Here is a 12,101-nt window from a genome sequence, read left to right as displayed (position 1 = left end):
GCCCACTTCCCACCAGCCCACTTCCTGACCAAGAGGGACGGTTGATGCATTTGTAGATCTTTGGGCTCATTGCGAGCGGTGGACCACGATTGATGATTATTATTTATCTCTGCCCGGTGTCCTAGCACTTCCCAAACACTTAGGCTCAGTCCCTGCTCTGAGGAGCTCTCAGGCTGAAGACAGAGGCCAGTGGGATGACAATAGGCAATTTACATACAATTGCTGTGCAGACCCACAAGCTGCCCTGTAGCAGCAGGGCAGGGGCCGGCTCTCAGAAGGACCTACACGTGGGCAGGGCGGGGGCCTGGCAGATGAGCGCAGGGAGTTGTGTGGAGCACAGGGGCTGTGTGGAAGAAGGCAGGGGGGTGACTGTGCACCGGGGCGGGTGAGATTGGGGGCACTGGCAGAGCTGGGGGGATGGGCAGCAGCGTGAAGCTTGGCTCGAGAGAAGCTGCTTGGGGAAGAGGAACGTTCCCGCCTCTTGTGCGGAGACGAGGCCACGTAACCCAGAGTGAGCGAGAGTTACATTTGGGCTTGGTCGGCTGCTGCCCCGTATGCCCCCGGACGCGTGCGGGTCTGGAGCAAGTTGCCCCTTGTGGCAATCAGCTGTTTTGCCAGTGGTGGAAGCAGCCACCTGTTGGAATAGATGAGAATTGGCCTAATACAAACTGAGGGGGTGAGAGCATCCAAGACCCCTTGGCCTTTGGAGGGTCCTCAGGGTGATCCCCAGCCCTCCCTTGGCAGTCGTTCGTGGGTGGGTTCCCCTGGTTGCTCCCTTGTCTCCGAGCTGCTCTGTCTGCTGTGCACCCCTCAGCATGCACCTTGGCATCATTAGCTCTCCCCAAGCCTCACAACCGCCGGCCCGAAGGAGCAGACCCAGCTTGGGGCCCCGGAGACCCAGGAGATGAGCCTGGAAGGTAGCGAGACTCAGACTCTGCCTGCCCTCTGGGAGAGGCTCGTCCCACGTATGAGGGGGAGCCCATCAGTCCGGGTGTTCCCCGCTGATCGCAGCTGCAATGCCAGGGTATAACAGGGTGGTCTGGCCCCTTTAAGAATTGTAGAGGGTGAGGTAGAGCTCCCCTCTCTCTCAGCCAGCAGGGATGAGCCCCGGACCCAGGGTGGCTCCTCATGTGTCTCTTTCCTCCCAAGAGGAGAGAGATCAGCAGGGAAGAAAGCGGCCTCTGACCTCCCCCAGCCCAGGGAGGGGAAGACAAGCTGGTCTGAGGCTGCACCCTCAGACCTCAGGCGGAGGGCGGTGGGACTCCTGCCCCGGTGAGATGAAGGGCTGGGACTGTGAGGCTAGACAGTCTGCAGTTGATAAGGTACGGAATAAATAAGACCCCATGAAAGGGGAATCTTATTGCAAGAGTGCTGGTCCTAATGTCAATTATTGCAAAGCACCTGGGAGGGAAACTGAGGCAGAGCTGCTGTAGAGCCATCCCTGGCCATGAGGGGGTGCCCTGGGGGCAGCAGCCTGGCCACACAGGGTGTAGAGAGAGATGACTCCCGACCTGTTTAGGTGTTTGTAGAGGAGGGCTGGGCCATTGACTTGATCTTTGAACTGGCGTGGTTGGTGGTGAAGATCAGGAAGCACTGGGGAAACATCCCCTGCTTAGCAGAGGGGCTGCAATGTGATATGCTTCCAGGGGGCACCATCTGGGTCAGCCCCTGGGCAGCACCTCGCAACTATCTCATCTAGAGGTGACCAACCCACGGCTCGGTCCTCATCCTGCAGGAAAGGGCAGAGATTCTGAGACGTGAGAGGAAAAAGACATTCTCCAGGGCTGTCGGTGGCTAGACAAAGAAGTTCCCCGCGAGAGATTAACACAGCTGGCTGTGGACCCCGGGAGTCTTGGGGCACGGTCCTGTGTTTTAACGACAAGGCAACAAGTTGTGGTTACACCTTAGGTGTCCTGAACCTTCAGCCTGTCACTCTAATCCCCAGTCCTGCTGCCTCCCTGCTCTTGGGATAGGCCCCGGGAGACCTGATTCCCAGGCCACTTCTCGGGCCAGCAGCCTGCGCACTGAGCTCTGGCGTCCTACACAGGGAGAGGATGCAGACCTGGGAGACTGGCTGGGAGAAATGTAGTAAGCCAGAAAGCAGCAGGATGTGTTGAATCAAGGGACCTGAGCGTTGTTGGAAGGGGCTGGGGCGGAGTACACGACGGACTGGGGAACAGATACGCAGCGGCTGCTGTGCTTGCCCTGGAAGACGGAGGATCTGCTGCCACAGCGAGCCCGGGGGACTGGGGAAAAGGCGCCTTCAAATGAAAACATCGGGGGGACGGAGAGAAACAGAGGAAAATCTCCGCAGATGGCCCGGCTGCTGGGGGACAGGGAGTCTGAGCTGTCACACTGCTGAGTGCTCTGTCGGTGGCTCGTGAGCTGATCCGAGACTGGATTCTCTGCCCACACCCCTGAGATGCAGCAGTGGCTCCAGTGTCCCCAAGCCGGCGCGGGAGGGGAACTAGGCCGCTGGATTTTCATCCTTCATCAGGATCCACCAGGTAGCTCGTCCGAGTCCTTCCGAGGCCGGGGGTTGTTGGTGAACCGTTCACTGAGGGTATGTTTGCACCGCACTGTAAACCTGGGCTGGTGGATCGGGTGTTTCCCAGGCCACCCTCGAGCGTCCACACTGCCTGGGCTTACAATTGCTGGACCTCGGTCCAGGGGGGCTGTGGCCCCCCCACTTTTTAGCATGGGCGTAGTTTGGGGGGAAGGGGGCTGCGTTGCCCCCCCCCAGACTGCAAGCCCCGGGCTGGTGTGGAGCAACGCCGGCAGGGGCTAAGCTTTGTGGCGGGGGAGGTGATCAGCTCCCCCGCCGCGAAGCACAGCCCCTGCCGGTGGTGACAGCCTCTTCCCCGTGCGGGGACTGAGGTGGGCCTTAGGCCCCCCCATTGCTGCAAGTCCCTGCTCCTCTCTGTGGCCCCGTCCCTGCCCCTCCTCCCCCCTCCCAAGGCCCCGCCTAGGCCATGGTAAGAGCTGCCCTGGGAGCCCGGACCACTATGGGGAGACCAGAACCCTCCACCTGCCCTGGTCAGCTTGCCCCGGGGGGCAGGGACATGGGCTGGGGACTGTTTTTGGGTATCCTGGCCTCCTGCTCAGCTCAGATGGAGGGTCCAGGGATCCCCACAGTGGCTCCGGCTCCCTGGGTGGCTCTTACAACGGCCCGGCTCTGGCTTCCGGCCTGGCTGTGGGGGAAGAGGAGAAGTAGGGGGTCAGGGCCCTGGAGAGGTGTGGGGCCCCATGGCCCCCCCACTTCTACCGAGGTTCCGGCACTCCTGCCCCAGTCTCACAGCCATGCTAACGTGTCCACACCGCGCTACACTGACCTTCTGACTTGGCTCTGCAGCTTGAGTTGTGTCCACACTGCAAAATGCCAAGTCTTGGACCCGAGTCGCAGCGGGACTCAGGCTCTGAACCTTGTCCAGTAGCAGAGTCTGAGGATCTGGCTCCTGAGTGCTTGCTGATTTGTGGGTGGACACCAAGGGGGCTTGGGCTCAAATCTGAGTCAGAGCCCAGCACCCAGAGGGTGAAACTTCCCCCAGCACTAGGATGACCAGGTGTCCGGTTTTCGACACCCGATTGAAAAGGAATCGTGGCAGCTCCAGTCAGCACTGCTGACCGGGCCGTTGACTGTCTGGTTGGCGGCACTGCGTAGTGGGGCTGGCAGGCTCCCTGCTAGCCTCCGTGCCGCGTGGCTCCCAGGAAGTAGCCAGCATGTGCCCCCCCTCTGGCTCCTATGCATACATTGCCCCCAACTCAAGCGCCACCCTCACAGCTCCCATTGGCTGGGAACCATGGCCAATGGGAGCTGCAGGGGTGGCGCCTGCGGATGGGGCAGCATGCAGAGCCACCTGGCCGCGCCTCTGCATAGGAGCCGGAGGGGGGGACATGCCACTGCTTCCGGGAGCTGCTTGAGGTAAGCGCTGCCCAGAGCCTGCACCTCTGACCTCCTCCTGGACCCCACCCCCTGCCCCAGCCCTGATTCCCCTCCCGCCCTCAGTCCCAGCCCAGAGCACCCTCTTACACCTCAAACCCCTTATCCCCAGTCCCACCCCAGAGCCCATATCCCCAGCCGGAGCCCTCACCACCTGCACCCCAGCCCCTAGCTCCAGCCCTGATCCCCCTCCCGCCCTCCAAACCCCTCGGTCCCAGAACCCTTCCTGCACTCCAAACCCCCCCATCCCTAGCCCCACCCCAGAGTCTGCACTCCCATGCAGAGCCCTTACTCCACCACACCTCAACTCCTTGCCCCAGCCCAGAGCCCCCTCCCACACTCCAAACCCCTGAGCTACAGCCCTGAGCTCCCTCCTGTACCCCAAATCCTTCATCCCCAGCCCCACATCAGAACCTGCACCCCCCAGCCAGAGCCCTCACCCCCCTCTCACATCCCAACCCACTGCCTCAGCCCGGAGCCCCCTCCTGCACTCTGAACTCCTCATTTCTGGCCCCATCCCAGAACCCGCACCCCCAGCTGGAGCCCTCCCCCACTCCCACACCCCTGGTGAAAATGAGCAAGTGACAGAGAAAGGGGAGGATGGAGTGAGCGGGGGCGGGGTCTCAGATTAGGGGTGGGGCAGGGGGCGGGGCAAGGGTGTTCAGTTTTGTGCTGTCCCCCTTTGCCCAGGGTTGACATTCACCCCAGGACTACATGCTGTTTGCCATTTCTGTTGTGTGATTGGTCATCCAAGTCAGCTGGTATTGTTCATGCTCCCTGATTGGACAATGTAAGCTTTATAACCGGGACAGCATTGCCTAGAGAAGACCAGGCTTCTGGTGGAGATTTGGGGACAAATCCTCACATGGGCTAAAATGTATGGTTCCTTAGGGATTTGCAGGCATTTCCACCCATTCCTCGGGCGGCCGTTGTTGGAACACAAGTGAATGCTGAATCCTGTGACCCTATGAATCCCAACAAAGCAAATTATTTGCAAAATATTCAAGGATCTGTGTGTGTGTGGGCGGGTGGATTGTTACTATTTTATCACCTCTGTGAAGAATAAAAATCTTAGTGGAGAGTGAGGGCTTCTGAGCCCGCTCTGTCTGCACCCCGGATTTCCTTTTTGCTGTCCCTCCGCGGTTATGAAACTACCGACCCTTTCTGTCCAGGTTTGTGGTTTCTTCTTTGTGATGCAAGGCGGAACAGCCCGAGGGTCGGATCCTGCTGGGTGCGGAGCTCCCTCTGCTCCCTGCCAGCTGCAGCGGGAGCAAGAAGGGCTCAGCATGTCTCAGGATCAGATCGTGTTTCGTGGGACGTCTTCCTTTCAGGCAGGGCACAAAAGAGCCTGGAGGAGGTTGCCGAGCCTTCTAGCCCCGATTTCAGTTGTGCTTCCTTGAGGCAGAGCCGAAGCCGATCCGTCGAGAGACCTGAGCCAAGGGGAGAAGAGAGGCTTTGGCCTGAGCTTTGAAAAGACAGGGAGAGGCCTGGAGATACAGCGAGGCTGCGTCTGATGGCCGGAGCTGCCTAGGAGAAGGCTCTCATGCAGAGAGGAAGGCCGAAGGGACAGAGGGAGGTTGCACTTGTGTTGAAGGTGCTGGCCTGGGAGTGGAGAGATGTGACTTCTGCTCTTGGCTCTCCCATAGATTCCCAGTCCATGGGTTCCCCCCCTGTAACACAGGGGCTAGTGACATGTCTCCGGGGGTGCTGGGCTGGTGCTAGATAATGAGGGTGGGGAAGTTACAAAAACAAGCAAGGATTCCTGGTTTCAGTAGTTTAAGGCGAGGGAAGATGTGGTCCCCCTGGTAACAGGGAGAAGGCAGGCAGATCGCATGAGGAGAATTGCTGGGGTGGGATCCCGGCCCCTGTTGCGTTCCATGGGGCTTGCCATTGACGTCAGTGGGGCCGGGATTTCACCTGTGCCCTTTAGCTGACCTCCGTCCTCTCTCTCCTTGGCTGCACATCCCCTTTAAGGAGGACGGACTGAGTGTCAGCTGGCTTTGACTCTGTGTTCCGACCTGTCAGGCAGCTTTCCCGGGGGGCTGGGAGTGTGAGGGAAAGCCGGGGAGCCAGCCTCGTGGGCACGGCAGTGTCACTGAGGGGTTCGATGCGTTTGCCGCCCTTGCTCGACTTTCTCGGCCACTCAGGCCCTGTCTCTGCTTGCAGCACCACTTTTTAGCCACTTCAAGCGTGCTGTAAGAACCGGTTAAACCAGACGGCCTTAAATAAGCTGATAGGGCAGAAGAGGTTCGGTCTGAACTGGTTTAGTGCCAGTGTGAATGCGTGGATGCTCCCAGAGCGGGCCAGAGGCCTTGCGAAACCTCCCAGGATGCACCGCTTCCAGGAGCGGAGCTGGGGCATGTGGAATATATGCCCAGGCGGCACTGCAGCTGGATTCCTAATTCGATGCAACTGCATTGCGGATTCAGTGCCACGGGTCCCACTGCAGCGCGCTGCGTCCCTCCTGTAACGCACCAGGCTCTGGGTGGCTGGCATGCAGCTTTGAACTCCGGCTGCTGCTGCCATGGCTCGGCTGCAAGTCAAGAAGAAGACAGCAGGAAACCCCCCAGAAGCGGGGTGACCCCGTTTCACACAGCGACCGTGGCATCTGTGCTTACCCTTCCGTGTCAGGCTCCTTGTCCGGGAACGGGGCCGGGGGCTGGGGAGTATGGCCAGCCATCCCCTGTGCTCAGATGCGATGCCGACACCTGTCTGGTGGGATCTGCATTAAAGCCCCCTGCCCATCTCATGCAGGCCACAGGGCTTTTGGGGCCTCCCTGGGCAGGATGGGCTCCAGCGCTGTCAGGCTTTGTAGCCCGTTGACATTCCCCTCATCTACCACCCTGCCCGAGAGCAGCAGATTTCAGCCATAGGACTGCAGACGAATGTTGCCATGGAATGAAGAGGATGGACACACGAGGAGAGGGGCGCTCGGGGAACAGTGTGGTTTAGTGGATAGTGTGCTGGCCTGGGCCTTAGGACACCTGGGTTCTCGTTCCAGCTTTGCTCCCAGGCTGCTGGGTGACCTTAGACAATCGCTTTACCTCCCGTTCAATAACACTGACCCCCTCGTAGAGCACTCTGAGCTCTCTAGATGAAAAGTGTTATATCAGAGCGAGGTATTATCGTAGGACGGGAAGGGATCTCGAGAGGTCATCTAGTCCAGTCCCCTGCTCTGAGACAGGACTCAGTATTATCTAGACCATGCATCCGATGAAGTGGGCTCTAGCTCACGAAAGCTTTATGCTCTAATAAATTTGTTAGTCTCTAAGGTGACACAAGTCCTCCTTTTCTTTTTGCAGATACAGACTAACACGGCTGCTACTCTGAAATCTAGACCAGTGTTTCTCAACCTATGGGTTGTGACCCCCCCTCTCTCCGGGAAGGGTCATAGGTCAGGTTTAGTGGGGTCACAAGTGCAGGGCCAGCGTTAGGGGGTGGCAAGCAGGGCAATTGCCCAGGGGCCCCGTGAAGCTAAGTTACTTACCTCAGCTCCGGGCGGCGGGGAGATTCCTAGAGGCTTCATCACACCACGTAATCTTTCATTAAAGATTAATCTTTAATTCCTGGAGACTACAGGAGAGTCCTGGAGTGTTGGCAACCAGTGTTGGCCCTGAGCTACCAGGAGCTGAAGTCCAAGCCCAAGCTTAAAGTAGGGGGTTGCAATTTCTTTTTAAGTCCCAAGAGGGTATCCAGCACAAAAAGGTTAAGAAACACTGATCTAGACCATCCCTGGCAGGAGTTTGTCTGAGCTGTTCTTACAAAACTTCCAATGACAGAGATTCCACCACCTGCCTGGGTAATTTGTTCCAGTTCTTAACCACCCTGACAGTTCGCAAGTTTTTCCCAATGCCCTTGCTGCAATTTAAGCTCATTGCTTCCTGTCCTGTCCTCAGTGGCTAAGGAGAACAATTTTCCTCTCTCCTCTTTATAACAACTTTTTATGTACTTTAAGACTATTATTGTGTCTCCTCTCAGTCTTCTCTTCTCCAGACTAAACAAACCCAGTTTTTTCAATCTTTCCTGGTAGGCCCTGTTTTCTAGACCTTTAATCATTTTTGTTGCTCTTCTCTGGACTTTCTCCAATTTGTCCACATCTTTCCGGAAATGTGGTGCCCAGAGAAATGGACACAGTACTCCAGTTGAGGCCTAATCAGTGTGAAGTAGAGCGGAAGAATTACTACTTGTGTCTTACTTACAACACTCTGCTAATACATCCCAGAAGGATGTTTGCTTTTTTTGCAACAGCATTACACTGTTGATTCATGTTTAGCTTGTGGTCCACTGTGACCCCCAGATCCCTTTCCGCAGTACTCCTTCCTAGACAGTCATTTCCCATTGTGTATGTGTGCAACTGATTGTTCCTTCCTAAGTGGGGTACTTTGCATTTGTCCTTACTGAATTTCATCCTATTTACTTCACACCATTTCTCCAGTTTGTCCAGATCATTCTAAATACTGATCCTGTCCTCCAAAGCGCTTGCAACCCCTCCCAGCTTGGTATGGTCCGCAAACTTTATAAGTGTACTCCCTATGCCATTATCTAAATCATTGATGAAGATATGAAGAATTGGACGTGGGGCAGATCTCTGGGGGACCCCACTGGCTAGGCCCTTCCAGCTCGATTGTGAGCCATTGCTAACTACTGTCTGAGTACGGTTTTCCGGCCAGCTGTGCACCCACTGTGTAGCAGCTTTGTCTAGGCTGTTTCCTAGTTTGGTTATGAGGTCATGTGAGACAGTATCAAAAGCCTTACCAAAGTCATGTGTTATCCAGATGAGCTCTTCCCCACTTAGGGGCTTCTTCTCCTCTCCGCAGCTTGGTTCATCCATGGAAACTCAGGCTTAACACCGAAGCGGGGACTGGTGATTCTCCCATAGCAGATGTCCCAGGCCACTTGTTTCTCCTGAAGACTATTTGCCCAGGGGTTCCCCTCCAAAACCTTTCCCTTGCACTGAGCATCTACAAACAAACATGTGGACAAGGGGGATCCAGTGGACATAGTGTACTTAGATTTCCAGAAAGCCTTTGACAAGGTCCCTCACCAAAGGCTCTTACGTAAATTAAGTTGTCATGGGATAAGAGGGAAGATCCTTTCATGGATTGAGAACTGGCTAAAAGACAGGGAGCAAAGGGTAGGAATAAATGGTAAATTTTCAGAATGGAGGGGGGTTACTAGTGGTGTTCCCCAAGGGTCAGTCCTAGGACCAGTCCTATTCAACTTATTCATAAAGGATCTGGAGAAGGGGGTAAACAGTGAGGTGGCAAAGTTTGCAGACAATACTAAACTGCTCAAGATAGTTAAGACCAAAGCAGACTGTGAAGAACTTCAAAAAGATCTCACAAAACTAAGTGATTGGGCAACAAAATGGCAAATGAAATTTAATGTGGACAAATGTAAAGTAATGCACGTTGGAAAAAATAACCCCAACTATACATACAATGTGATGGGGGCTAATTTAGCTACAAGTAATCAGGAAAGAGATCTTGTAGTCATCGTGGATAGTTCTCTGAAGACGTCCACGCAGCGTGCAGTGGCAGTCAAAAAAGCGAACAGGATGTTAGGAATAATTAAAAATGGGATAGAGAGTAAGACAGAGAATATCTTATTGCCCTTATATAAATCCATGGTACACCCACATCTTGAATACGGTGTACAGATGTGGTCTCCTCATCTCAAAAAGGATATACTGGCATTCGAAAAGGTTCAGAGAAGGCAACTAAAATGATGAGGGGTTTGGAACGGGTCCCATGTGTGGAGAGATTAAAGAGGCTAGGACTTTTCAGCTTGAAAAAGAGGAGACTAAGGGGGGGATATGATAGAGGTCTATAAAATCATGAATGGTGTAGAGAAAGTGAATAAGGAAAAGTTATTTACTTGTTCCCATAATATAAGAACTAGGGGCCACCAAATTAAGTTAATGGGCAGCAGGTTTAAAACAAATAAAAGGAAGTTCTTCTTCACACAGCGCACAGTCAACCTGTGGAACTCCTTGCCTGAGGAGGTGGTGAAGGCTAGGACTATAACAGGGTTTAAAAGAGAACTGGATAAATTCATGGAGGCTAAGTCCATTAATGGCTATTAGCCAGGATGGGTAAGGAATGGTGTCCCTAGCCTCTGTTTGTCAGAGGGTGGAGATGGATGACAGGAGAGAGATCACTTGATCATTACCTGTTAGGTTCACTCCCTCTGCGGGGCACCTGGTATTGGCCACTGTCCAAAGACAGGATACTGGGCTGGATGGACTTTTGGTCTGACCCAGTATGGCTGTTCTTATGTTCTAAGCCTGGGGAGATCTGCAACTTGTGCATTTCTAGTGGTAGACAAGGGCCTGCTATGGGAGGGACTGGCTAGCTCGCAGGTTGGCTTCTTGGTTCTGGGCTCAATAGGAGAATGGTTAGAGAGTCCCAGGCTGCTGGCCCTTCATTGGCTCATCACATGGAGAGGAAGGACAGCTTTGTGGCACGGTGCTGAGCTTCGATAGCTCTCGGTTCGATTCCCGGAGCTATCGAAGACTTACTGCATGTCCCTCCCGCCGTCTCTTTCAGCCTCAGCTCCTCATCCGTAGAAGCAGGAGAACAGTTCCTTTCTCCCACCTTGTATGGATTGAAAGCTGTAGGGGAAATGAATGGTCTCTTAATATGTTGTCTGTACCGCACCTTGCACAACGGCTCCCTGATCTCCGCTGGGGCCTCCAGGTGCAGCGGTTAGTTCTTAGCTGCGCACTGTGCTTTAAAGAGGCAGCTCGTACACGTTCGTGGCAGGAGGTCCGTGGAGAATGGGGGTGCTATCATTCCTGGCGCAGGGTAGTTCTGTATTTTCTCGTCAGTGTCGCGGGCTCTGCGCTCACCCACGGCCCCGGAAGGCGTTACGTGGGGAAAGGGCTGCCTAGGTGAGGCGAAGGTTGAAAGGACCAGTTGGTGGCCCCCAAGCTAGGAAAGCCGTTGTAGTTTTGCAAATAAATGGACACTACTAAGACAGGAAACTGTGAATTAGGGTTAACGTTCAAAAGCTACCTGGGATCGTTGACCAACATGTTGGGATAACAACGCCCACCTTCTGCGTATGGAGATGAATTCACCTCAGGTGTAGAGCCATTGACTTGAGTCCAGTTACAGCAGGGATGAACCTGGCCCATAACCTGCCTTCTGTCTCCTGATGATCGCCGAACGGATTTACAAACTACATACAGCCTCTGGGGTTTGCTTCCCCCAGCACTGACAGGCAGCCACCTCTGGGGCAGAACGCGGCAGCTAACAGGACACAGTGACGAAAGAGTGGAAGGGGAAGAATGTTACCATATCAAAGTGGGTGGGGATGAGTTAGGCAGGATTTAATTACTTGAGCTTGCATTTGGCCAAAGCACTAGGGTTAATACTCCTCTTCTTGTGTGTGGAAATCTTCAATGACCAGGAGTGGTTAAGGCTTGTGTTGTATATCTCAGCCAAGTCCCTCACTGTTATGGCAGAGGTGGGTAACTCTGCATGGCCAGGAAGCTGCTAAAATTAGTGACAGCAGAAGCATTTCTTGGCCTAGTTCTTCCTGCTGTGTGTGCTCCTATCAAGCCTCACAGTGGGGGCTCGAAGGAGGAGTCCAAGGAGGCCAGAAGTGCAGAGCCGGTAACAGCTTTCCAGGGGGAAGGTCACAGCAGCCAGGCTGCTGATCTGATGAAAGGGGCAGGCCAGGCAGGTGGCATTCACAGAGATAGCTGGCATCAACTGGCAAGACTCCACTGAAGTCAACAGAGTGCTGCTGACTGACACCAGTGAGGATCTGGCCCCGTTGTACCTTAAGCCAAGCAAGAAAAAGAAAAAATGGAAAATGCCCTTTATTTAGCTGCAAACCAATTTCTGTTGATTTTCCAAGGTTCAAGCGATAAACTTAAAACAAAAGATGTCTGCCGTGTAACCCTGAACAGAAGAGTTTATAGCCGGTCTGTACCTAAACAAGCTAGCATGGCATGACGCCAACTGTGCAAACAACTCAACCATTAAAAACCTCGTGTACTGCTCTTTCTTTCTTTCTTTCTTTCTTTCTTTCTTTCTTTCTTTCTTTCTTTCTTTCTTTCTTTCTTTCTTTCTTTCTTTCTTTCAATACATTGTTGCACCCAAAGAACATTGTTTCACTACAAAGTCTTGCTGGCTTATATTGCAAACATTCA

General features: G+C 54.3%; 1 protein-coding gene across 10 annotated transcripts in view; it reads left to right on the top strand.

The window, feature by feature from the left end:
- Window positions 1-12,101, top strand: part of PTK2B (protein tyrosine kinase 2 beta) — a 111,129-nt gene that overhangs the window by 61,900 nt on the left and 37,128 nt on the right. The gene's annotated exons all lie outside the window — the stretch shown is intronic.

Source organism: Lepidochelys kempii, chromosome 3 (assembly GCF_965140285.1).
Source record: "Lepidochelys kempii isolate rLepKem1 chromosome 3, rLepKem1.hap1, whole genome shotgun sequence".
Lineage (NCBI taxonomy): Eukaryota > Metazoa > Chordata > Testudines > Cheloniidae > Lepidochelys > Lepidochelys kempii.
The sequence above is the reverse complement of the archived record's forward strand: the minus strand, read 5'-3'. Positions and strand labels throughout refer to the sequence as shown.